This window comes from Pan troglodytes, chromosome 13 (genome assembly GCF_028858775.2).
Source record: "Pan troglodytes isolate AG18354 chromosome 13, NHGRI_mPanTro3-v2.0_pri, whole genome shotgun sequence".
Classification (NCBI taxonomy): Eukaryota; Metazoa; Chordata; class Mammalia; order Primates; family Hominidae; genus Pan; species Pan troglodytes.
The window spans coordinates 125732135-125757460 of NC_072411.2; the positions used below are offsets into that span (position 1 = coordinate 125732135).

At 38.0% G+C, this 25326-nt stretch overlaps 1 long non-coding RNA gene across 1 annotated transcript; it reads left to right on the plus strand.

The window, feature by feature from the left end:
• The first annotated feature begins 1730 nt into the window (after nt 1-1730).
• Nucleotides 1731-21420, plus strand: LOC134807956 (uncharacterized). The gene is made up of 5 exons (XR_010149682.1): nt 1731-1840; nt 11794-11887; nt 19523-19604; nt 20173-20259; nt 20437-21420. It is a non-coding gene; the product is annotated as an uncharacterized LOC134807956 (long non-coding RNA).
• Nucleotides 21421-25326: the final 3906 nt, after the last annotated feature.

Below are 25326 nucleotides of genomic sequence, written 5' to 3' on the forward strand. Positions count from 1 at the left end.
AATTCCAAAGTTGGCCACACTCTCTCTATGCTGCCTTCCATTTTTCAATGATGGTTCAATCAACTTAATTTACAAATGCAAATGCTTTTCCTCTGAAGTGTCAGATACTCCTAGGCCCCTTTCAGCATTAAAATAATACCTTGTCCTCATTTAAATAGGCTGCCATCCTCACATGAATCATCACACAACATGTTTTTCTTTAAGAGTTCCACTATAAAAGAGCAGTCTTCACCAAATTCTCCACTGGCAGGGATATATTTTAAAATGTCAAATCTCTAAGAGAAGAAAATAGATTCATCTCTATTTCTGTCTCCCATCCTAACAAAATCCAATTATGGTAACAATAACCGCTCATCTGCTTACTATCAAGATCAGCCAGTATTGGGCTTTCAAGATGACAGATGACTCAAGTGTCCCCACATCACCCTTAGAACAGGGCCTACCTTTCTGGAGAAATGTTTGGCAAACTTTGAGTAATTATTTTAAAGATATTGCAATACCCACCAAAACTCCTCTACATTTTTAGTTTTCATCTGACAGAACACAACTAAATTGATCTGATAATCATGTGCCCAATGTGTTCTTTTTTCCTATGTTGGAAATAAATTTTTGATTCTTATTTAGAGACTCTGCTAAGGAAGAAGAGTTAATCCTATATCCTCAATCCAAGAGATCCCTCTTCTCTCTGGGACTGTGGCCTTTGATTAAACCCAAGACTTTCAGAGAAAATTAATACATACCTAGCTAGCATTGGGATTTAGCCTTGGGATCACAGTAATGTTGCTACTCAAGAAATAATTCTCATTACAAAAACAGTACTGGCTTATTAAAGAGCATTTGGAAATATATTGTCAAAAGAAATAATAGATGGAGTGGGAAGGGGTTAATTTCCTATAACCTCTATCACCAAAACACACTTACTTAAAATAGTCTGACTTGCCCCCAGTCAACGTGTTCATGCATTTTTCTAATAACAATTACTTTATGTATTCAGTTTTGTTTTGCTTCTTTAACTCAACCTTATATCATAAACATTTTTGTTATATATTATTTGAAACATCATTTTCAAAGTATTTGTAGGATTTAATTAAGAAGATAGACACAGTTTACTCAATGATTAACCTGTGATTGGCTAGCTTGGTGGCTGCCAAGTTTTTGGTATTATAAAAGTAGAGGTGTGAATTTTCTGTAGTTAGAATTATTTTGTTAGAATCAAATTTTTAAAATTTCAATAATATTCAATGATTGATGTGGCTGTGAAATTATCTGAACTGGCTTTAATTTGTAATGTACTATTGATAGGTTTCTAAGCTTGCTCAAGCGTCAGGAAACCAGTTGGTAGCTATTAGTATTTCTTAGCAACAACTCATTTCTTTTTTCCCTCAACATGAAGAAGAAAATTAGACCAGGGAAATATTGAGTCAACCTCTAAAATTTGTTATTATACAGCTTAAGTTACTATCAGTGCTAAAAAGGGGGAAAAAACGTACTAAAATGTTAGGGTAAATTTCAGACCACAATATTTGTCAGACCTTGATTAGAGATGATTTCCTGTCTATTCCCCAATCTAGACTGTTTTTAGATCAGTTTACAGTCTAAAATGTTAACAAATGATACAGAAGGCCAAACTCAAACTGTAAATCATCCATTAAAGATAGAACATCCTGTGCTTATCAGATCTAGTTGCTAAGTACCCACTCTTTATGACTCAGGAGCCCACACAGACCCGAGGCGCCAGCTGCAGTTTGAGATAGCAGACTGGGGAGACAGCAATACTAATGTGTTGAAAATGGATGAGGGGAAAACTGTCCCGGATTTTCAGGTGGTTCATACAAATGAGGTGAGGAAAACATTCAACAATGTGAATGGCATATTCAACACTGGGATAGAATGAGGTGATAGCCCATCAGGAACAATCTAGAACTTGTCTTGAGCTGCCAGAGGATATTTCAGGCACAAAGCATTCATGCCCTCTCCATGCTGTGCAACTGCATTTTTTCCCTCCCAAATCCCACCCAACATTTATTTAAATAGAACCCAAAATAAATAGGTTATTTAACTTGGCATATTTTTTCCTATGCAAAAAAAAAGAAAAAGAAAGAAAGAAATAGTTACACCTAAGCTGGAAATCACAGTGGTCTCAGGATGACTCTAGAGCCTTGGCTCAGAACCAGTCACCAGCTGTGGGGCCTCAAGCCAACTGGTAAGCGTTCTGTGCCTCAGTTTCTTCCTCTTGCAAAACAGACTCTCTCAAGTGTGAGGATTAAACAAGACAAAGTATGGAAGGCACTTGGCCCAGTATTGGGGTCATAATATGTACGTAATCAATATTAGTGATGATGGCTATTCTTTTCTGGAGGTGCATGGGCAATTATCTCAACATAGAGAGGGCATTTTCTATTGCATTCCATTTTATCTCCCTAAACACAGACAGGAGGATTATAATGAAGATGCTATACCTATTTACTATATTGAAGAACCTGTGCTTTAAAATGGCATGCTCCTCTTCAATTTTATCAGAGAGCTTTGAATACGAGCTGTTAATTTTCAGATACTTAAAAGGGATAATGTTGTGACTAACAGCTGTGTTTCCAGAGTCCTGTGGAGCTGAATCTAAATCCCTAATTTTCAACCTACTACTTGGGCAAATTAGTTCAATTCTTTGTGCTTCAATCTCCTCATCTGAGAAATAGGGATGGTAAAGATACCTCCCTTATTGTGTCTTGTGGAAATGTCAGAAATAATTTATTTAAGTGGCATAAGGCATGGAACCTGGAATATAATAAATCCTTCACAAATGTTAGCTGTTTTTATATTAGGAATTTAAGAGGTAAAGCGGGAAAGGTTAAATAAGCAGAACTATTTGAAAGTATTGCTCTCCACCGTTCTTTCAAATCAAGACTGTCTCTTTATTAATTGAAGGATTTAGCAATATAAAGTCATCACAACTTTGGTCAATCTATACATATTCTTGTGACTTTGGATTGTCATATATTGGACTGATTACAGAAGAGTCCCATCTTCGAATGGTCTGTTTTAACAAAAAGTGTTGTAATACTAGTCAAACTAAAAGCTTTTATATACATCTTACCAAAGGAATTGTTATATAACTGCTATTATATTAAATAGCATCAATATATAATCATCCAAACATTTATAAACTTACTTTTTTACTTTGTCCCCACCAGTGTCTTAAGTTTTTGTGAATAGCTCTGAATTCTTATTACCTACTAGTATTTTCTACTTCCAAGAGCCTTTAATTCTTTCAATTCTTACAGGAAGAAATAAAAGGACTTCTCTGAGTGAATTCTACTTTAAACTAACATCTGCTCCAATGTTTCTGGCTTGTTTATTGTCAAGCTACTGAATTGCCTCTTCCTTCTCTCTCGACCATCCACTTTTATTTTATGTGCTGTCTGTATTTTTAAGTCTAAGCTGTGTTTCTACCGATAGAAAATCCTTAAGAAACTTGTGGGCTTCCTACGTATATCACAGAGATTCACTTCATTAGATGAGAGGCTTCTCTACAGATCTTTCCTAGATAATCCCATCTCTGTTTTTAACTTCTGCTAAGATGCCTGAGGAGATAAGTAAGTCATACATTTAATCTCTTCAAATAGCTTTTTTGTAAGTGAACATTCTGACTTTTTGCAATATGAATAGGCTGAGAATTTCATGAACATCAATCCTGGTTTCTCAGTGTACTTTTTTCCTCTTTTTTTTAATTTTTATTTTTATTTTAAGTTCTGGGGTACATGTGCAGGATGTGCAGATTTGTTACATAGGTAAACGTCTGCCATGATGGTTTGCTGCACCTATCAACCCATCACCTAGGTATTAAGCCCAGCATTCGTTAGCTATTTTTCCTAATGCTCTCCTTCCCCCACCTAACCCCCCAACAACCCAAATGCCCATCAGTGATAGACTGGATAAAGAAAATATGGTACATATACACCATGGAATACTATGCAACCATAAAAAGGAATAAGATCATGTCCTTTGCAGGGATATGGATGGAGCTGGAAGCCATTATCCTCAGCAAACTAATGCAGGACTATATGTTCTCACTTATAAGTGGGAGCTGAACAATGAGAACATATGGACACAGGGGGGAGAACAATATACACCGGGGTCCTCTTGCATTTTACTGGAGGCTGCAGAAGTCACAAGGCCACACCTTTAATGCACCATTTGGAATTTCCTCAGCCAAATGTCCAATTTCATCTTTTATAAATTCTGCTTTCCACACACCTGTAGGACACAATCCTGATAAGCTTTCCACCACTATACAAGAATCCCTTTTCTTCCAGTTTTCAGTAACATGTGCCTCTCTTCCTTCCACACCCTCACTAGCACAGTCATTAACATATAGACTCATATTTAGTTTGTTTAAGACAATCTAGGCATTTTCTATCATCCTCCTCAAAATTTTTCCAGACTCTTCCTGCTGCCCCGTTCCAAAGCCACTTTGGCATTTGTAGACATGTGTTCCAGCAGCACCCCAATCTGTTCATTTTAGTTTCCTATTGCTGCCATAACAAGTTAGCACAAACTTAGTAACTTAATATAAATTTGTTATCTTGCCATTTTGTTTGTCACAAGTCTGACATAGCTCTCACTGGGCTAAAATAGTGCATCAGCAGGGCTGCATTCCTTTCCAGAGGCTTTGGTGGAGCATCTGTTTTCTTGCATTTTCTAGCTTCTAGAGGCTGCCTTTACTCTTTGGCTCATGGTCCCTTCCCTCTATCTTCAAGGTGAGCAATGAGGGTTTAGCACCTTGCACATTGCATTACTCTGACCTCACTTTTTTATTATGCCTCCTCGTCTGACTCTGGCCCCTCTGCCTCCCTCTTCTGCATTTAAGAACACTTGTGATTCCATTGGACCTACCTGGATAATCTAGGATGATCTCCCTATCTAAGGTCAGCTGATTAGCAACTTTAATTTCATTTGCAACTTTAATTTTCCTTTGCCATGTAACCGAACATATTTACAGGTTCCAAAGATTGGGACATGGAAAACTTTGGGGGTGGGGGTAATTATCCTGCCTACCACAACATCTATTCTATCAAATTCCAAGTCATGAATGCTCCAACTTTCCAGGTCTCCCTGGAGGTATAGTAGAATGTTTTCAACTGACAATTGAGGGCTCCGAAAGACATCTCCCCACATTTAAGTCTCTCCTCTCCAATCTCTGTTCTGGTTTCCTGGAACGCGTATGCTTAAGTGTGTGTGTAATGCAGAGTTTAGAAACATTTAGACAAAGGAATTACAAAGCTAAATTTTGGTTAGCAGTCAGAGTGAAAATTCTGATGTTTTAGAGAAGCACACTTACCAGATTTCTTAAAAGGTCAATCCTCAGTGATTGTTGTATCTAATATAATTTAATCTAAATTTTTTTTTAGCAATCCAAATGCTTTCTCTCTAAAGATTGATGGTAAATTAGACGTTTCTCTGCCTCTATAATTTTTCCCTCTCTTCCCAGGCAAATGGTGGATACTTATTGCAAATTTGGTAGGTTAAGAGTAAAGAGAGATTTTTTTTCCCAAAAATATTCCTATTTCTATTTGGTTCTACCCTACATTTAAAAACACATTAACTGACACAAACAAACAAAAAAGCAGTAATAGTATTTAAAAATCACCTGGGCCAGGCACAGTGGCTCACGCCTGTAATCCCAGGACTTTGGGAGGCTTAGGTGGGTGGATCACCTGAGGTCAGGAGTTCGAGACCAGCCTGGACAACATGGTGAAACCCCGTCTCTACTAAAAATACAAACATTAGCCAGACATGGTGGCGGGCACCTGTAATCCCAGCTACTGGGGAGGTTGAGGCAGGAGAATTGCTTGATTCACCACAGCGGAGGTGGCAGTGAGCTGAGATCACACCATTGCACTCCAGCCTGGGTGATAATAGCAAAACTACACACACACACACACACAAAAGAGAGAGAGAAAAAGAAATGAAAAAGAAAATCACCTGTAGTGCAAAAGTCCATAAATTCAGAATATGTTAGGTTCAGAATGTGTAATAGTCAACTGGAACCAAATTTGGCATAGTGTTGATAATTTAGCCATGATTACCCACTAATTTCAACTAACCCAAGTTTGTTTATATACTCTGATACAGTATATTTTGAATAGACTTAGTCATGTTTTAAGATAACAAGTTGTATTTACCATGTGTTTGAGTAATATCATGAATACATCATGTGAGCCAGCAGCTATTCCTTAATTGCCAAAGCTTTAAGAAATAGTTCAACCTTTTAATCCACTATTTTATGGTTAGGCATATCCCTCATAAGACACTACATTGGTTTGTACTGATGCCTGTACAAGCTTTTACCTACTTGCAAATCCTAGCAGTAAGTCAATTTACATTCTATAATCATGTCACATTCTCATTTTAAGTATCCTTTTTAGATCTCACCAATGTGAAGAAATATATGAGCATTCATCATACAATCTTGGATTTGCTCTCTACCTCTCTTTGAAAGAGGTGGAAGCATTAAGACTTATCTTACTAAATTGCAGGTAGCTACTATTGGGAGATTTTTACTGATGGCTCTAGATTAATAAAGTGCAATCGTATTTTGATTTTATGATGACATCCATTTACCTTCCTGGGATGGAGATGCTATCTATGTTTTTTACCCTTTCTCTCATTAGCACATTGATTTGTTTTGATTATTGAAGGCAACTCATTTCTCTCTTGCCTGTTTCTGTTTGCATGGAAATCAAGGAAGAGAGCCTTGAGGGGTTTATAGCAGAGGCATTTAATCTTGGTGCTTGCAGACTCATGGCAGTAACTTTGAGAAAATGGTTATGATTGCTATCCTTGAGTTTCCTCACTTTCGCCTTGCTCTTAAACTCCTACCCATCTTAAATTTATCACAAAATGGCCCACTGCAGTTTTACGTTGTGAACTGGAGGGAATAGAAAATCCTTTCTCTATAAATGAATTTTACTGCCATATAACCACTGGTAAACTTGTAAATAAAAATACCCTAGATTCAACACTGCCTTTCAAAAATGAATGCCTACTACCCAACATTTTAGAGTTTTTGAGTATTGGATGAGAAAATTGGCCTGCTTACCCACTGAAACATTAGAGCTCCCAAGCTAATTATTTTGTACCAGCGTATTGTTTAGGAGTTTTAGAGTTGCTTCATTGATTTTAGCCAACATGTATTTTCTATAAAGAACTCAGTAAGTGAATAGAAACGGGAGATCTGAGTCAGAGTGGGAAATTGCAATTTTATGTTCTCTAAAACAGAACAGATTTTTGGATTTTCCCCTTGAATAGAAATGCATAGGGGGAGAATCTGGTCTAAGCTACTTAAAATACAGTTCCATGTGGACTGAACAAAACAGTCACCACAATTTGGTTAAATCATTAATCTTATTCAGATCAATTATTAATAATAACCACCAACTTCTGTTGCCCAAAGTAGATTTTACTTCATTGTCAAACAAATGTCATTAGATATTTACTTTGCTATGTTAATATATTAATTACTGTTAATTTCTAAGACTATAGCTTTAGGAACATATATTTATAGAAATACATATATTAATTTTAAAAAGTAAATGAGAAAATCATATTCTTTGTGACTTCTGCTTTGAACTCTTTAAGCACTAAGAGTCAACTGATCTCAGCACCAAAATTACAAAACAAAATACATTAGCATCAAAGGATTTGTTCATCAAATTGGTTCACAGTTGCTCTGTAGAAGACTATTGCATCTATAATGGAGGAAGATGAGTAGCTAACTGGATACTTCAGTGATTTGCACTGATTCTTTGCCCCACCAAGTGAAAAACTGCATAGTTTACACGCTGATGAATGACCACAGACAATGAATTATGTTACAAAATACTTTTATTGCATACTTGTTATATACAAGGACTCATATTTGGTGCTAGGGAAAATATAGAGATTAATAAGAGCAAGAAATGAGTAACCTGGGCCTGAATTTGAGCATATGAAAAAAAAGAAATTAGTCATCATGTTTTTTCTAATTCAGTAAGTATAAAAAAAGAAATTAATAATCGGAGTCTCCAAAAATAACTCTAATTCAAAGTAAGGGGAAGTGCTTAGCATGACATTGATGTACAGATTTTATAGCATAGGCCTACATCAAAGTACTGAAATAGTGAGGTAGCAAGTTTGCATGAATCTTGGAAGAGAAGGTAACGTCTAATGAAATGGCTAATTTTAGACTTCAACCCACAAGCAGCAAGTTGGTGTTAAAGAGCAATGCCCAAACTGAATTAAGGATAAATAAATACTCAATTCTGTCAAGAAAATGATAAGATCAGTACTATCCTATATAGTAGTGGAAATATAAATCCATTAAAACATAATATTGAAACCATTTCTGAAAAGCAATTTAGCAACATATGTTGAAATTCTTGACAGGCTTTATGCTCTGGGACTCAGTAATTCCTCTTCTGAGGATATAACCTCATGAAATAAGCTCAAGTGGTCAAAGATTTATAAAGCTGTTTGAGGCCATCATGGTATTATTTTGGGTATGGAAAAATTGGAAACTACATAAATATTGAAGAGTTAGAGAGTGGTTAAATAAATTATGACACATCCATTTATTGAAATGTGATGAAATTGGCCGGGCGCGGTGGCTCACCCCTGTAATCCCAGCACTTTGGGAGGCCAAGGAGGGCAGATCACAAGGTCAGGAGATCGAGACCATCCTGGCTAACATGGTGAAACCCCGTCTCTACTAAAAATACAAAAAATTAGCCGGGCGTGCTGGCGATCGCTTGTAGTCCCAGCTACTCGGGAGGCTGAGGCAGGAGAATGGCATGAACCTGAGAGGTGGAGCTTGCAGTGAGCTGAGATCATGCCACCGCACTCCAGCCTGGGTGACAGAGCAAGACCCCGTCTCAAAAAAAAAAACAGAAATGTGATGAAATTACTAAATAACGTGTACTTTAAAAATGAATCAACAAAATTAAAATGTTCAAAATATAAATAAAAAGAAACAGATTACAAAATGCATATATTGAGTGTGATCCCAATTTGGCAAAATATACACTGGGAAAGTGATGTTTAGGCTTTGTGTCCCTACCCAGATCTCATCTTGAATTATAATCCCCGCAACCCCCATGTGTCAAGGGAGAGACCAGGTGGAGGTAATGGGATCATGGGGATGGTTTCCCCCATTCTGTTCTCGTGATAGTCAGTGAGTTCTCACAAGATCTGATGGTTTTATAAGGGGCTCTTCCCCCTTCACTCAGCACTTCTCCTTCCTGCCACCTTGTGAAGAAGGTGCCTTGCTTTCCCCTTAGCCTTCCACCATGATTGTAAGTTTCCTGAGGCCTCCACAGCCATGCTGAACTGTGAGTCGATTAAACCTCTTTCCTTTTTAAATTATCCAGTCTCAGGCAGTTCTTTATAGCAATACGAAAGTGGACTAATACAGAAAGATATACCAAAATGATAAAGGATGCTGTTCCTAGAGATAGGCTTTGCCTGCACAGAGATTTTTTGGAATTGATCTCTGGGATTAGTCATCATGGAATAGAGGGAAGCAAGACTGGGCAGGGGGAGAAGCTGTGCTGCAATGTGGTTGCAATGGATGCTTCAGACAGTTCCACAAGGCGTTCCAGAACAGGAAGGGCCCTTCAGAGTTTCTCCAAATTTAGACAATGAAGCCAGAACTGTTTTTGTTGTTGTTGTTGTTGTTGTTGTTTTAGACAGAATCTCACTCTACCACCCAGGCTGGAGTGTAGCGGCAAGATCTCGGCTCACTGCAACCTCCACCTCCTGGGTTCAAGGAATTCTCCTGCCTCAGCCTCCAGTGTAGCTGGGATTACAGGTGCACGCACCACCATGCCTGGCTAATGTTTTTTTTTTATTTTTAGTAGACACGGGGTTTCACCATGTTAGCCAGGATGGTCTCAATCTCCTGACCTTGTGATTCACCCACCTCGGCCTCCCAAAGTGCTGGGATTACAGGCATGAGCCATCACACCCAGGTGAAGCCAGAACTTTTATAACTACACCAGAACTTTTATAACTACACCAACCAGCCATTAACCAGAGCCACCCCTACAGGGTATGTGCAATAGACTGAACATTTATGTCCCCCCAAAATTTGTATGTTGAAATTTTAACTCCAAAGATGATGGTATTAGGAGATGAGACTTTGGGAGGCAATTAGATGATGAGGGTGAAGACGTCATGAATAGGATCACTGCCCTTATAAAGGACCCCCCAGAGAGCTGGTTTGCCCCTTCTACCATGTGAAGACACAGCAAGAAGTTGGCAGCCTGAAACCTAAAAGAGTGCCCTCACCAGAACCTAACCATATTGGCACCCTGATGGACTAAGATAGAGTGTGAACTTGGTGAAGCAATACCCTGCAGCTAAGGGCACTTTCCAGTTTGGAGCAAAGCTATGAGCTGTCTGCAGCCAAATTCTCCATAGCTGAGGCATGGGTGCATAGCCATGGCAGAGGGTTCTGAGCAGATTACTATAGTGTCTTCTATGAGCACTCATTTCTAATGATGATAAATTACCAGTGATTTCTATTCCTCTCACCCCCGACACTCTCTCTCTTTTAAAAATACATTAGAGTACACTCCTTTTTCTAGTATGATTTTGTTGTACAATCAGAATATCATTGTTAAACGTTAATATAAAAAATTAACTTAGTCAAGCCTTTGCATTTGGAGCTCTTACTTGAATCTCCTTAGTTTTATAAAACACTGGGACAAAAGAGATCAGAATTTGGCTCAGTAGTCTTTACCAGACATTATTTTCACAGTGGCACAAATAGCTTTCTTTTTCATAATGGCAAGAATGACACTTTATGAAACATGAAAATGAGATTGTTATAATGTGTTGTGCTTCCAAAGACTAAATATTAGTTGCAGATATCATTAGTTGCAGATATCATTATAAAGCTTTTCACCATTTTCATCTGAGTCAGTCAGTTGGTCATCCATTCAAGATTATGGCCAATAGAATGAATGGATTTGGGGTGCCCTTTCCTCTCCCCTGTATCTACTCAAATAGCTCAGCCTCAAACCCTCCTCTCTGAGGTTTTCCACAAGTACTCATGCCCCACTTAATAACACCTTTCAGTGGACTCTTATGGCATTTAGTTCACATAATTCTATAGCCAGTACTGAAAGTAGAAGGCCGTCTCTCTTACAAACCAGGCAAAAAACTGGGAATGATGAATGAAGGACAATGAACACATTTTTTCATTCTACCTGATTTTGCTAAGGATGAACCCTGGTAGAAAAGAGGCATTATGTTGCCTCTCAATAGGAGCTACTCAAGAATTTTATTATTTCAAGTGGGAAACAATGAAAAGCTCTGAATTAGCAATGATATGAGAACAACCTGTAGTGCCTCCTACCTCCTCTCTATTTTCCTCAGGGACAGCAACATGGCCCAGTTAGAAGGTGTGGAAATGACAGTGCGTGTGGACAGTGAAGGTGTGCCCAGTACAGGAGGGTATGCCAGCATCTCCAGGATAGGTGGCCGGTGTGATATATTCCTCCTTCCAGGAGATCTCCACTTATGCCACTTTCTAATATCCCTAAAAAAATAGCAACAATTGAAGGTGGTTGGTATCAATAGAGACCGCCCATCTGGCAATAATCGTGAAGCCTTTCTTACACTATTTTTTTCCCTCAATATTTCTAAGGGCAAATGTTCTATGTGTGGCAGGTTTCTGTCGATCTCATCCCCTACTGCGGGTAGGAAACTCCTTAGGCCAAGCATAACTGACACTGAATTGTCCTCTGCTTATTCCAGGGTAAGGAGGACATCTTGTACAGCAGCAGTGACCAAAATGAGGGTGAAAGCGGTCTACCATAGAGTGGAATAGCTATATAATTCCTGACCTCATGTGAGTCCCTGAGACTGAATGCTTCCTTACCTGTATTTCTCCTTCTAAAAATCTACCAGCCACAGATACTAGGGTTAACTCTGAAGAATCACCCATCTTTGTTTTCACTTTCAGTCTTCATTTAGATGGAAGTTTGAGCCTGTTCTTCCTTGGAAGAATGTTATGCTATATTGTGACATATGAAGTGACCTTTTCCAAAATGTCACACACTAGAAGAGGAGAGAATTTCAATATTCTCAAGCTCTGCTTTTATGTTGAATAGTAATCAAGAGACATTTTACCAAGTATGAAATACCTGATAGTCCTGATTCTTATCATAGGTGATATAGAGCTAGTGGAATCAGATGACTGAAAATTCACCCGCTCTTACAGAGCCTTGTTATGTATAACTCATTTAGGGAGATTTAGTACTACACACAACTGGGTGCTATGTTCTTATTTGATATCTCAAATTGTACATGATATTTTAGACATTTTTGCATGTTCAAACAAGCTAATGCAGCCTGAAGCTAAAAAATTTTTTTTTCAAAAAGCAATTTCAGTGGAAGGACAATCTAATTCTGGGCAAATCTAAATGTCATAGACTAGAATTACAAGTCTCTAAACTACACAATCAAAAATTCAGTCACTATTGGCTGTTTGCTATTTTTCAGTTAGAGGCTTTAAAAGGTGAAATTTTTGATATAGTTGATTCAATTAACTTAGTATTCAGCAGACAGAACCTGAAAAATACAGAAACGCCCAGTAGACGACAGATCCAAAGAGTGAATTTCGGTGAATGGCACATTTTGATCTAATACTAAGGAGTATTAACAGCCAAACAAATGGAATATTTATGAATCAGATCATTAAAGCTGTTCTTTTATGATACAAGCTCTATAAAAGTATTTTTAATACAAATTATATTACAGTGGGGTCAGAGGATTCAGCTCTATGAAGGCTGAGTGCATACCAGGGAGATGATAGGGATAACAATTTGCATTTTTATGATGTTTTATGGCTTCCAAGCTGCTTTTGGAAAAAGAGGGGACATAAAGGCAGAAAGAGAGTATATTGGCCAATTGATTGGGATCAGACATGCCTGGGTTTGATTCCCATCCCTGCCACCATGACGGAGACAACTGACCTATCACCAAATCCTCTGCTTCCTCAGCACACAACAATGCTACATTTCCTGGCCTCCCTTGCAGATAAGTGTGACCATAACTACATTCTAGTCAATGAAACATCAACACAAGTGCTGTGCAGCTTAGCCTTGCCTGTATAACATAGGGAATTCTTCACGTTCTTTCTCCTTCTGCCTCCTCGAGGCAGAGAAACAATGGTGGCCTTGGAGACCAAATGTAAAAAACTGTAAAACCACAACAGAGAAAGGTCCTAAATCTTTGCATCGCTGCTTAGAGGAGGGCTTCTCACCAATTAGAATCACCCATTTTGGATTTTACATGAAAAATAATATTCTATTACATTAAGCCACTAAGAGTTACGGGTTTATCCTTCAGAGCAGCACACAATATTGTAATGAATATGGCCAGTTTTTTCCCGGATTTTGGTCAAGTTACTTCTCTATGCCTCAATTATTTCCTCAGTAAAATACTGGTATTACTAGTTCTACCTCGAAGAGTTGCTGGGAGGACGTGCGTAAGGCGCTTTCACAGTCCTTGCCATGAGGTAAGCTCACAACAGATGGCAGCTGTTATTAATCACTTTTGCTGATGCTTAATTTTTGTTCAGCATTGTGCTATATATACACATTGACACACACATATGTTCTCATTTAACCCTCAAAATGACACTGCAATGCAGGGACTTTCACTCCTACTCTGTCCATAATAATAAATGTGATTTAAAAAATTGGGCATTTTCTGCATGGTCAGTACTGTTCCAAGAACTCTGCATGCACTGATACTACAAACAACTCTATACAGTATGTATTATTATTATCCTCATTTTACAGATGAGGAAACAGAGACACTGAGCTTATTCTTTGGCCCCACGCCCATATAGCTAGTAAGTGGCAGAACCAGGATTCCACTTGGGAAATCCTGCTGTAGAGCCAGATTTAACCACATTCTAGAGCTGGCCATAACTACAATGCTGGTCTCTTAACCAGCTCTGGTCACTGAGGTGTCCGAAGTTTGTCAAGGTCAAGTGAAATGCCTGAGATCTAGATATGAGTACCTATGGCCTTAGAACGTGACGGCTCAAATCAGAAGTGAATGCAATTGAATCAGCCCATCCTAACTGAGGAATTTAGTAGAATATAAATCTACTAAAGCAGTGCTAGTCCTGCAGGTTGGCTTAGTACAATAGTTAGGAAGCTGGTGGTGTTTACGCAGAGCTATATAATGCTACTAGCTCTCTAAACACTGGTATCACTTACAGCTTTGTTTTAATCTTAGAATATGTTCCAGATTCACAAACGCTTGCAGACCAGGACACATGAACGGTATTTGCCAAGTACTTCAGTTTCTGTGGAATTTTGTGGTTGGTTGGATTTTTAACCCAAGTACTGCTGATAGGTTGGTCCAGCAGTAGGACTGGAAGCAGGTAAAGTGAGACCAGATTTTTACCTTCTGTGTCTCTGTCATTAAGTCTAAGATGAGTCATCACAGAAAGCCTACAAAGCAGCCTGGTTTCTGGCTTTCTTGGGGAGATTCTAGAACATTAGTGATGCTTAATAATTTAAGTGCAGATGTTGCATGGACTGTAAATGCAACCAATTTGCTGAATTTAATTTTTCTCATGAGGAATATTGTGATGCTGCAACAGTGGTGAATCCACTTGCCTTACAGCTCTTGGAAAAAAGGTCTGTTTTACTGGTAAATGTTTTTGCTTTTATATAGGCAGAGAAGGTTTCCTTCTGTAGCAAATTCTGCATTTAAATTATCCATTGAACATTACAGAATGACTGATTCATTGTCTAAAATACATGATTGAGTTTTATCATGTTAAGGGTAAGTTCATTATCTGCCTACTGCTCAAACTCAGCGATAAAAATAGTGCAAAGAAAAAGATGTGTTGAAATATAACACTATATTTTTCTGCTCTTGAAAAGCACTCTGCAAAATTATCTCATCAGTCCTCCAAGACTTATACAGCAAAGAGCTATTACTCTATTATCAATTAAAGGTACAGTCAAGCTCTAAGTTAGAGAATGGCTCTAGAAACTATCTAGGTCACACAAACTGATTTATTAAAGGATATATAAAAATTAGGGGAGAGATACTTGGGACCAATATATTTTATAAATGACTTTGTTTTATAAAATATGATTATGTACTAAATACTGCAATATGCTTATTATGTTTGTCTAAGACTGTGTTTACCATATAAAAATCCAAAGCATTTTAAATAAGTGAAATATATGCTGTTAATAATCATACCAAATGTCTCCTTGGAGTACATAGTAGAACACCAGGGTGAAGCTTGGTCTATGCAGCCTGTGCAACCTTGGGCAAGCCATCTGGCTTCTCTGTGTCTCAGTTTCCTCATCTGCAAAACATGGAAATAGTATCTCCTGCATAATGTTGCTATAAGATGAACTAAATCAATGTATATAAAAGTTTAGAACAATGCATAGCCAAAATAAGTGCTTGATGAATGCAAAAAGAATAAATGTTGTTTAGCTTTTACAGTTTCAATCATAAGATAAATAAATTCTGGGTATCTAATATACAGTATGATGGCCATTGTTAATTATACTTCATTGTGTACTTAAAATTTGCTAAAAAAAAAAAAGCTAGATCTTATCAACACATATACACTCACGGTAACTATGTGAGGTGATTTGTTTGTGTTCATTAATTTGTTTGTGGTAATCATTTTACAATGTATACATAAATCAAATCATCACATTGTATGCCTTAAATATATATAACTTTTATTTATCAAATAAGCTGGAAAAGTATATTAGTTAGCTTTTCTTGGGGGAGCATATATTACTCTTTTTCAATAAAGATTAAGAATAATTTTATTAAAAACTAATGCACCAGAACAGGATGCTTCAATTCCAAAAGGTGTGAAGGAGGTAATTAAATGTTAAAAATAAATATTTCCTACCTTCCCTACTGAAACTCTATGTTAAGAGAAATTAAAACTGGGATGACAAAGAGGCCAATATTTCCATTCACTACTTGTCATTGTCCAACCTGGAAGTGTTTTGGGGTAAGGAGGAACAATCTAGGTATCATTCCCAAATTCCTAATTTGGGTGGTTTCCATTTTTAATGCAACTTATCTCTAGGAGAATCATTCACATCTATTCAGAACGTACTTTACCTGTTCAGTTTGTTTAAATGAAGCCATTTGGAGAGTTTGGATTGTTAAGGAATATGAAGTACAAGTTTATAACGTGGGAAATTTTAGGTGAAAATTATGAGAGAACATCTCAGTGAAGCAATTTGGATAGTATGTCACTTATCTCCTGCTGCTTAAAAAAAAACCTCCCCAAAACTTACAAGCATGAAGCAACAACCGTTAGCCCAGCTTATACATCTTTTGGGTGACAAAGTAGATTGGGCTCAGCTGGGTGATTCTTCTGATCTGGGCTAGTTTGGGGCATTCTTGGCTGCCTTAGGTCACATTTCTGGAGGCTTGGCTGGAACAATTCGGCTGACTTCTCCATATGAGCTCTTATCATACAGCAGGCTGGCCTGAGTTTGTTCAAATGATGCATACAGGGAGCCAAGAGCAAGTGGAGGCCTGCAAAATATTTTCAGTTCTAGGATGGGCACTGGAATGCTTCCACAGCATTTCTTGGATCAAAGCAAGTCACAAGACCAGTGCAGACTCCAGGACTGGAGAAATAGACTCCAACACTTGATGGAAGGAGCTGCAAAGTCATGTCACAAATGATGAGGAGAGAACCAAAGGAAGGATTAGTGGTCCAAATGTGCAATCTACCACAGGTAGCCAACATCATTCCTATGTTAGCAAGAAGAAGGCTGAAGAAGGCCCCATCAAAATCAGAAAGAATCAAAGTTCATTTTGCAAATTGGCTGGGACCCTCATAGCCTTAAAATGGATGAAGCTGGAAACCATCATTCTAAGCAAACTATCACAAAGACAGAAAACCAAACACTGCATGTTCTCACTCATAGGTGGGAGTTGAACAATGACAACACATGGACACAGGGCGGGGAACATCACACACAGGGGCTGGTCGGGGGTGGCAGACTGGGGGAGGGATAGCATTAGGAGAAATACCTAATGTAAATGACAAGTTGATGGGTGCAGCAAACCAACATGGCACATGTATACCTATGTAACAAACCTGCATGTTGTGCACATGTACCCTAGAACTTAAAGTATAATAAAAATAAATAAATAAAAATTAAAATATATATATATAATTTCTATTTTTCTGGCATCTTATTTCATTCTGTTGTCTAATGTGAAGCAAGATTTCATGTAAATGGAATTACTGGCCAGAACAAAACATTCATGTGTGTGTGGTTCATGCTAATTCAACCCATATGACTGGAAAATCTGAGAGATCCTTAATTTTCTTACTATTAGGTGAAAATTAACAATTCTTTAAGAATATAGATAATAAATTATTTGCATATCATTGCTCTTGCTTTAGTTTTGTCAAGTGTGACAGACAACTTTTCTTTTTTTTTTTTATTATACTTTAAGTTTTAGGGTACATGTGCACATTGTGCAGGTTAGTTACATATGTATACATGTGCCATGCTGGTGTGCTGCACCCACTAACTCGTCATCTAGCATTAGGTATATCTCCCAATGCTATCCCTCCCCACTCCCCGCACCCCACCACAGTCCCCAGAGTGTGATATTCCCCTTCCTGTGTCCATGTGATCTCATTGTTCAATTCCCACCTATGAGTGAGAATATGCGGTGTTTGGTTTTTTGTTCTTGCGATAGTTTACTGAGAATGATGATTTCCAATTTCATCCATGTCCCTACAAAGGACATGAACTCATCATTTTTTATGGCTGCATAGCATTCCATGGTGTATATGTGCCACATTTTCTTAATCCAGTCTATCATTGTTGGACATTTGGGTTGGTTCCAAGTCTTTGCTATTGTGAATAATGCCACAATAAACATACGTGTGCATGTGTCTTTATAGCAGCATGATTTATAGTCCTTTGGGTATATACCCAGTAATGGGATGGCTGGGTCAAATGGTATTTCTAGATCTAGATCCCTGAGGAATCGCCACACTGACTTCCACAATGGTTGAACTAGTTTACAGTCCCACCAACAGTGTAAAAGTCTTCCTATTTCTCCACATCCTCTCCAGCACCTGTTGTTTCCTGACTTTTTAATGATCGCCATTCTAACTGGTGTGAGACGGTATCTCATTGTGGTTTTGATTTGCATTTCTCTGATGGCCAGTGATGATGAGCATTTTTTCATGTGTTTTTTGGCTGCATAAATGTCTTCTTTTGAGAAGTGTCTGTTCATGTCCTTCGCCCACTTTTTGATGGGGTTGTTTGTTTTTTTCTTGTAAATTTGTTTGAGTTCATTGTAGATTCTGGATATTAGCCCTTTGTCAGATGAGTAGTTTGCGAAAATTTTCTCCCATTTTGTAGGTTGCCTGTTCACTCTGATGGTAGTTTCTTTTGCTGTGCAGAAGCTCTTTAGTTTAATTAGATCCCATTTGTCAATTTTGTCTTTTGTTGCCATTGCTTTTGGTGTTTTGGACATGAAGTCCTTGCCCATGCCTACATCCTGAATGGTAATGCCTAGGTTTTCTTCTAGGGTTTTTATGGTTTTAGGTCTAACGTTTAAGTCTTGAATCCATCTTGAATTGATTTTTGTATAAGGTGTAAGGAAGGGATCCAGTTTCAGCTTTCTACATATGGCTAGCCAGTTTTCCCAGCACCATTTATTAAATAGGGAATCCTTTCCCCATTGCTTATTTTTCTCAGGTTTGTCAAAGATCAGATAGTTGTAGATATGCAGCATTATTTCTGAGGCCTCTGTTCTGTTCTGTTGGTCTATATCTCTGTTTTGGTACTAGTATCACGCTGTTTTGTTTACTGTGGCCTTGTAGTACTTCATAAAGTACTTCCCCACATTGGAGAGGGTGGAGAGGAGGACAGCTTCAGTAATTCAGTGCAATAACCCAATAACATAGTATCACTAACTAAGGTAAAAACACCTTTTCAATGGATACCTCTGGAACTCTCCCTTTTGGTGTTATGTAATTGTATTGTAAATTTAACTAAGATTTATTTTTAGAACGTCAGCGTTTTAGCAACCACATCTATCAGTCCACCAACTACAAAGTCAAGACTCTTTTTGAAAAAGGCCTCATGAATACAAGTTAAGACAGTTGCTAATGCTTTTAACTAAACAGCATAAATACATAATGCAAACAAAGACAATTCTTCAAGATGCACATAGAGAGAAAATATAACCTTCAAGGTTTAGAAAATGTCCGGTGCTTTAAAATTAAATGGTATGAGAAATATAAAAAGCTAGAGGTAGTCCAGAAAAATAGGAGAAATAAACAACATTTGTTAAAGTAATTAGAGATGATAGTATTAATTAAAGTAATTACAGATGATAGTATTAATTAAAGTAATTAGAGAAGATAGTATTAATCTTGCAGTCTCCTCTGGCATAATAAATGTGGATTACATTCTCTTTGTCTCTTCAGACCAACACTATGTAGAGGAGAAAGTAGGACAACTTTAGAAGTTTATGAGATGACATGAAAATGAGACATGAAAACAACCCAGGTAGGTAACTTAACATCTTGAAGTGTTAGAGCTGAAAAGATTAATAGAGATTAGATTACATAATACCTCATTTTAAAGCTGAAGAAACTGAGTTGTTTGCCCAAGTTTGCACAGCTAACAGGTAACTAATCTACTCCCCAATAACTGATTTTACTATACTTGCCTTAGGGCCTGATCACAATTGCTTAGTAAGTTCCCAGTCATGCTCATCCAGTTTTTATGACCTTATTTTAACATATGTGAAATATTTTTAAATTAATTTCTGAATATTTTAGCATGCTGGAGAATGAGGGGCTCATAGCTAGGATCAAAGACTTCATTGAGAGATATGGTTTGGATGTGTGTTCCCTCCAAGTCTCATATTGAAATTTTTACCCCCGTGTTGAAGTAGGGCAATAGTGGAAGGTGGGGGTGATGGAGGCAGATCCCTCATGCTATTCTCACAGCAAAGAGTGAATTCTCACTCTATTAGTTCATGTGAGAGCTGGTTGTTTAAAGAGTGTGGCGCCTTCTCCTCTTGCTCCTTCTCTCACCATCTTCCTCCTTTACCTTCCACCATGATTGGAAGCTTCCTGAGGCCTCACTGGAAGCTGAGCAGATGCTGGTGCCATGCTTGTACAGTCTGCAGAACCATGAGCCAACTACCCAGTCTCAGGTATTTTTCTATAGCAACACAAAATGGATTAACACATTGAACTTCTGACTTAAATCTCAACTCACCTAATCACTGGGTTTTTGCAGATGAGATATGGGTAAGTTGGGTTTCTGAAAAATGTAGGAAGGGCTTCCACTTCTATAAACATGTTCAGCTACATCTCTCTTCTCACCGAAGGTCCAGCACTGCTTCAAACTGGATAAATAAGCTACAATTTCAGGCAATCACGTGAGTAGAGGAACATTGAGCTCTTCATTTCTTTAGAGCATAAATAGGCATCAAAAGAGGTCTTTTTTAGAATCGCTTGAGTTGTTGATACTCTAAGGACAAAGTGTTGCCCACTAGAAGGAAGGACCATGGGGAAAAGCAGACCTAATTATATCAGACATCTCCAACCTTGGCAGCCCCCATGGCATAAGTACTTCACTCTCATAACCCGCATAAGTACAGTTGTTCTCTGTAGTAAATATGTGATGTAAATTTGTGGAAATAGGAAAGGATGGGAGAAAGAAAGGATTCAAAAAGGAAGAGGGAAGGGGAGAAAAATAAAAAGAAAGTATCATTTAACGAGAACTTTTGAGTGTTCGTGGGTGGGCAGAGAGGAAGACCTGAGAATTAATGGAGAGAAAAAAGATGTGGCTAGAGATGTAGGAGGTGAGAGGATTCTAGAATGAAGATTAATGTGATAAAGAGGACATTACATAATACGTTGGTGGGTTATAAATTAGTCCTCTTTGTCATTCTTTTTAAAAAATAAGTAAATAATGCAATTATTTTTATGACTATTGCTTGCCTGATAGTACTTCTTTGTATCCCACAAGGCCTTGACTTTTATGGGATGACATCACCTGTTGCTTTCTGAGTTTTCATCAATTTCTAGAGCTGCATTTTCCTCCACAAAGCCTCTTGTTCTTAGTAATGGCTACTCACTGTACCTCTGGCCCTGCCTATAACTCTGTTGGCTCATGCTGCCAGATACCTCTCTGTTGATGTGGAGAACTGAGGAGTAACAACATGATAGTACAGCTTAAAATAAATACTATCACAGAGAAAAATAAAATAAAATATAAGGATCTGGGGAGAAAATACATTTGTAGAAACAAAGAAAATGAGAAGACTATGAAGTGTTGCTACAATTAAAATGTTGATTCTAAATCTGTTTGAACTTCAGTTTCTCTTCTTTTTTTCTGAGTGATCAGATGGCTCACATTCTGAATGTGTTAGCTTAGGCATTCAGCTTAGAATACACGTTGATTAATTCTGAATTATTCAGCGTTAATCAGGTATTGCTTCAAGTTTTCTTCTTTGTGCTTCATGTCTCCAAAGTCAGAAAGTTGAGCTTAAATACTTCTGAATAAAGTAATTCCTAAATGAAATGTGAGCGTGGCTCTACCAATCAGGAGGGGTGTTAGCTATGCAAGGCTGGGCTGCCAAAGGGCAGTTTGGAAAGAAAAGGAAGCAATTTCTCAAAAGATGGATGGAATTGATATCAGGATATAATCCTGTCTATTTAAAATGGTTGTATACCTATGTAACAAACCTGCACGTTGTGCACATGTACCCTAGAACTTAAAGTTATATATATATATATATATATATATATAATGGTTTAGATGACACGGTGCTTAAAGGCAGCATTGCTGATGGGTTCTGGGACCAATACGGTGTTTCTGAGAGCTGCAGAGAGCTATGGGACTCTGAGTATTATGATATCCAAGCCTTGGGATAATGTTCAGGAAAAAATGCACAGGGGAAACTGATAATGTTTGCTATTAATGAAGGGGATTGGGAAAATACCTAATGCAGTGAAAAAAAAAAGTGTGATTTAGGTATGGGTAGCCCTATGCCCAATCCTGATTCTACCTTTTACCAGCCATGTGGCTTATTCCATCTGAATAACTAAGCTTTGGTTTTTTATATTCAATTTGGCACCTAGTGGATATCTAAATACTGATAACTATTAACATGACTTTAAACATAAGTTTCAGTGCATAGAGCAATGGTTTGAAGTCACATGGTTCTCCCACACTTCTTTGGGGTTTGCCTTTAATGCATGAATGAGCTCACCTGATTGGAAGGGGACACAGTATCCTGCATAAAAACAGGAATTTCATCTCGAACTCCTTCTAACTCAAACTATCCTGTGCCATAAAGGATAGAGATGTGGTATTGGTGACTCAAAGATACCATGGCAACATGGAGGAGTCCTAGGGAGGAAGGCTTAGCCTCAGAGCTTAGATGTGGAGACAGGCCTGAGATCCAACCCTTTTACTTTGTCCCTGCACCAGTGAAAACGGTAGCGAGCTGGGTCAGGAGAAGCCAGTGCTGGTAATTTTGCAGCCTATGAAGAAAGTCAGTTTTATTCTAAGTATTCATGCTCTTATCAGATTCTAAAGTTGACAGAATTGGCACGAAATAAGATCTGCATGTTTATGTCTGAGAATGTTTCTTCTGGACCTCTAAACCCATAAAGTCTTTAAAGATCAGATTTGACTTTAACTTTTTTTTCCATTTTGGCCATGCAGTTTATCCAGTGGAATGTGGTAAAATATGAACTAAATTTCATGGGCCAAAATAAATCTCTTTGTTAAAGTTGTGCCATTTCTAACCTATTGTTTCCAAATGACTTTTTTTTTGTTACTTCTTAGTATTTCTTGGTTGACCAATTTATACTTGTCATCTTAATCAAATTTGATTTATTTGGTTATATTTTTAAAGAGCAGTGTACTCTTTCCATCACTTCTCCTTCCCCAGAAATATTTTTTAAATGTTTCTCTAAAAAACAAAACAAAAAAATCTTTACTTTTTACTCCATCCATTGGTTCACTCCCTGGGCACCGCTTGTCTAGCCTCCTATGTATTTCTTAACATCTCCCTATCTATCCCCCCAATTTTTCCTAAAAATGCTTTCTTTGGGAAAGGAGCATCATCTGCTCATCAGCTATACAAACTGAAAGGCTCGAGTCTCTTCTACTCTACCTTTGCCTTCCTCCTCCACAACCAGAGGTCACTAAGATCTGTCCATTTTACTTGCTGAATGTCCTTTTTTAAAATAATGGCATTATAGATACATAATTCATATACCACAAAAATCACCCTTTTAAAATGTAGTCAAGTGGCTCTTATTATATTCACAGAGTTGTGAAACCATCACCACTCTCTATTTCCAGAACATTTTCTTCATTACCTCAAAAAGAAATCCTGTACCCATTAACAGTCAGTCCCTGTACCTCTCCCAAGTGCCTATCAATTGACTTTTTGTCTCCAGGGTTTGGCTATTCTGAATAATTCATATAAATGAAATCATACAATGTGTGGTCTGTTGTGACTGGCTTCTCTCACTTAGCATAATGTTTTCAAGGTTCATCCACATAATAACATGTATCAGCTCTTTATCCCTTTTTATGGCTGATAATATTCCACTGTAAGGAGGATATACCATATTGTGTTTATCCTTCCATCTGTTGATGGACATTTAGGTTGTTTCCACTTTGGGCTATTATGAATACTGCTGTTATAAACATTCATATGCATGCTTTTGTATGGACGTGTTTTCAATTCTATTGGGTAGATACTTAAGGAGTCAGATTTCTGGATCACAGGGTACTCCAAGTTTAATATTTGAGAAACTGCCAAACAGTTTTCCAAAGTTGCCGTGCCATTTTACAACCCCACCGGAAGTGTATGAAGGTTTGACTTGATGAATATTGAAATTTCTGCACCTTCCTCTCCATCACACTATCAATGCCTTATTCAGGTCCTCATCATGTCTAACCTGAAATACGACCATCAACTGATTGACCTAACCATTGCTGCCCAGGCTTCCCGATCCATCTTCCCCACTTCCACCAGGGAGATTTCTCTGTAGAGCACAAACCTGACCAAATCACTTCATGTTAAAGATCACAGATATTTCACATGGCCAAAAGGACTAAACATAATCTGGTGCCAGCTGCTTAGCCTCTGCTTCCTCTCCTTACACCTCACACATCCTTTATGCTCAGCTTCTAAGACTCTTCACTTACAATGAATTTATTTGAATTTTAGGGGCAACGTGAGGATACATATTTCAGTGGAACCATGTCCTCTGCCATCCATAGCTGTCATCCAGCAAATGTTTATTGAATACCCACTACTCTATTAGCAAATGATCATAACTCTCCTCCCTCTTACATTATCCATTATTTGGACCTGAGGTAAAATGTTGAATTGATCAAAAGTATTTCTCACATTTTTGGTCTTTATTTGATGGAAAATGCTCAATAAATTGGACAATTCACTGGACTTGAGCTTAAGATCTACTATTGATTGATATTATTATTTCATGTATTCAAAAAATACTTACTGAGCACTTACTATATGCGAGATACTGTTCTAGACACCTGGGATACAAAAGAGATAAAATTTCCTGTTGTCATGAGCTTTCCTTCTAGAAGGGAAAGACAGGCAATGAACAAATAAGTAAAATACAGCATTTTAAATGACAATAAGTGCTACAGAAAATGAAAAGCAGGACTGGGGACAAGGACTGCTTGGAGAAGATTGTAATTTTAAATAAAGTGGTCAGGAAAGGCCACACGGACAAGGTGATGTTGGAGAAAAGATCTGAAAGAAATCGAGGTTTGCACCATGTGGTTATCTGTGAGAGGCGTCTTCCAGGGAGAGAGGACCCTGAGGCGGGAGGGTGTTTGATGTGTTCTAGTAACAGCCAGGAGGCTAGTGCCCATAGAACCACATGAATAACAGTATGTGTTGAATGATGAGTCCGATTGTTTCGTGATAAAACTGATAATTACATGGATCCACTTTTTACAGAGCAGGCAGCCCTAAGACCTCCTCAGAACAGGAAGCTAAGAAGCAGTAGGAGAAGATCAAACCAGGCTCTGTTGCTGTTTAGTGAACACCATGACCACTTGGGCTAGAACTTACTCTGAGAGATGCTTAGAGCCCAGTCATTTCCCTAACGTTGGTTATTTTTGTCACTCCCCATCTGCTATCTGAAGAAGGGAGATATAAAAAGTCCAAGACGCCAAAAGAGGTTGCTTGCTTACTTCAAAAACAGCAGGG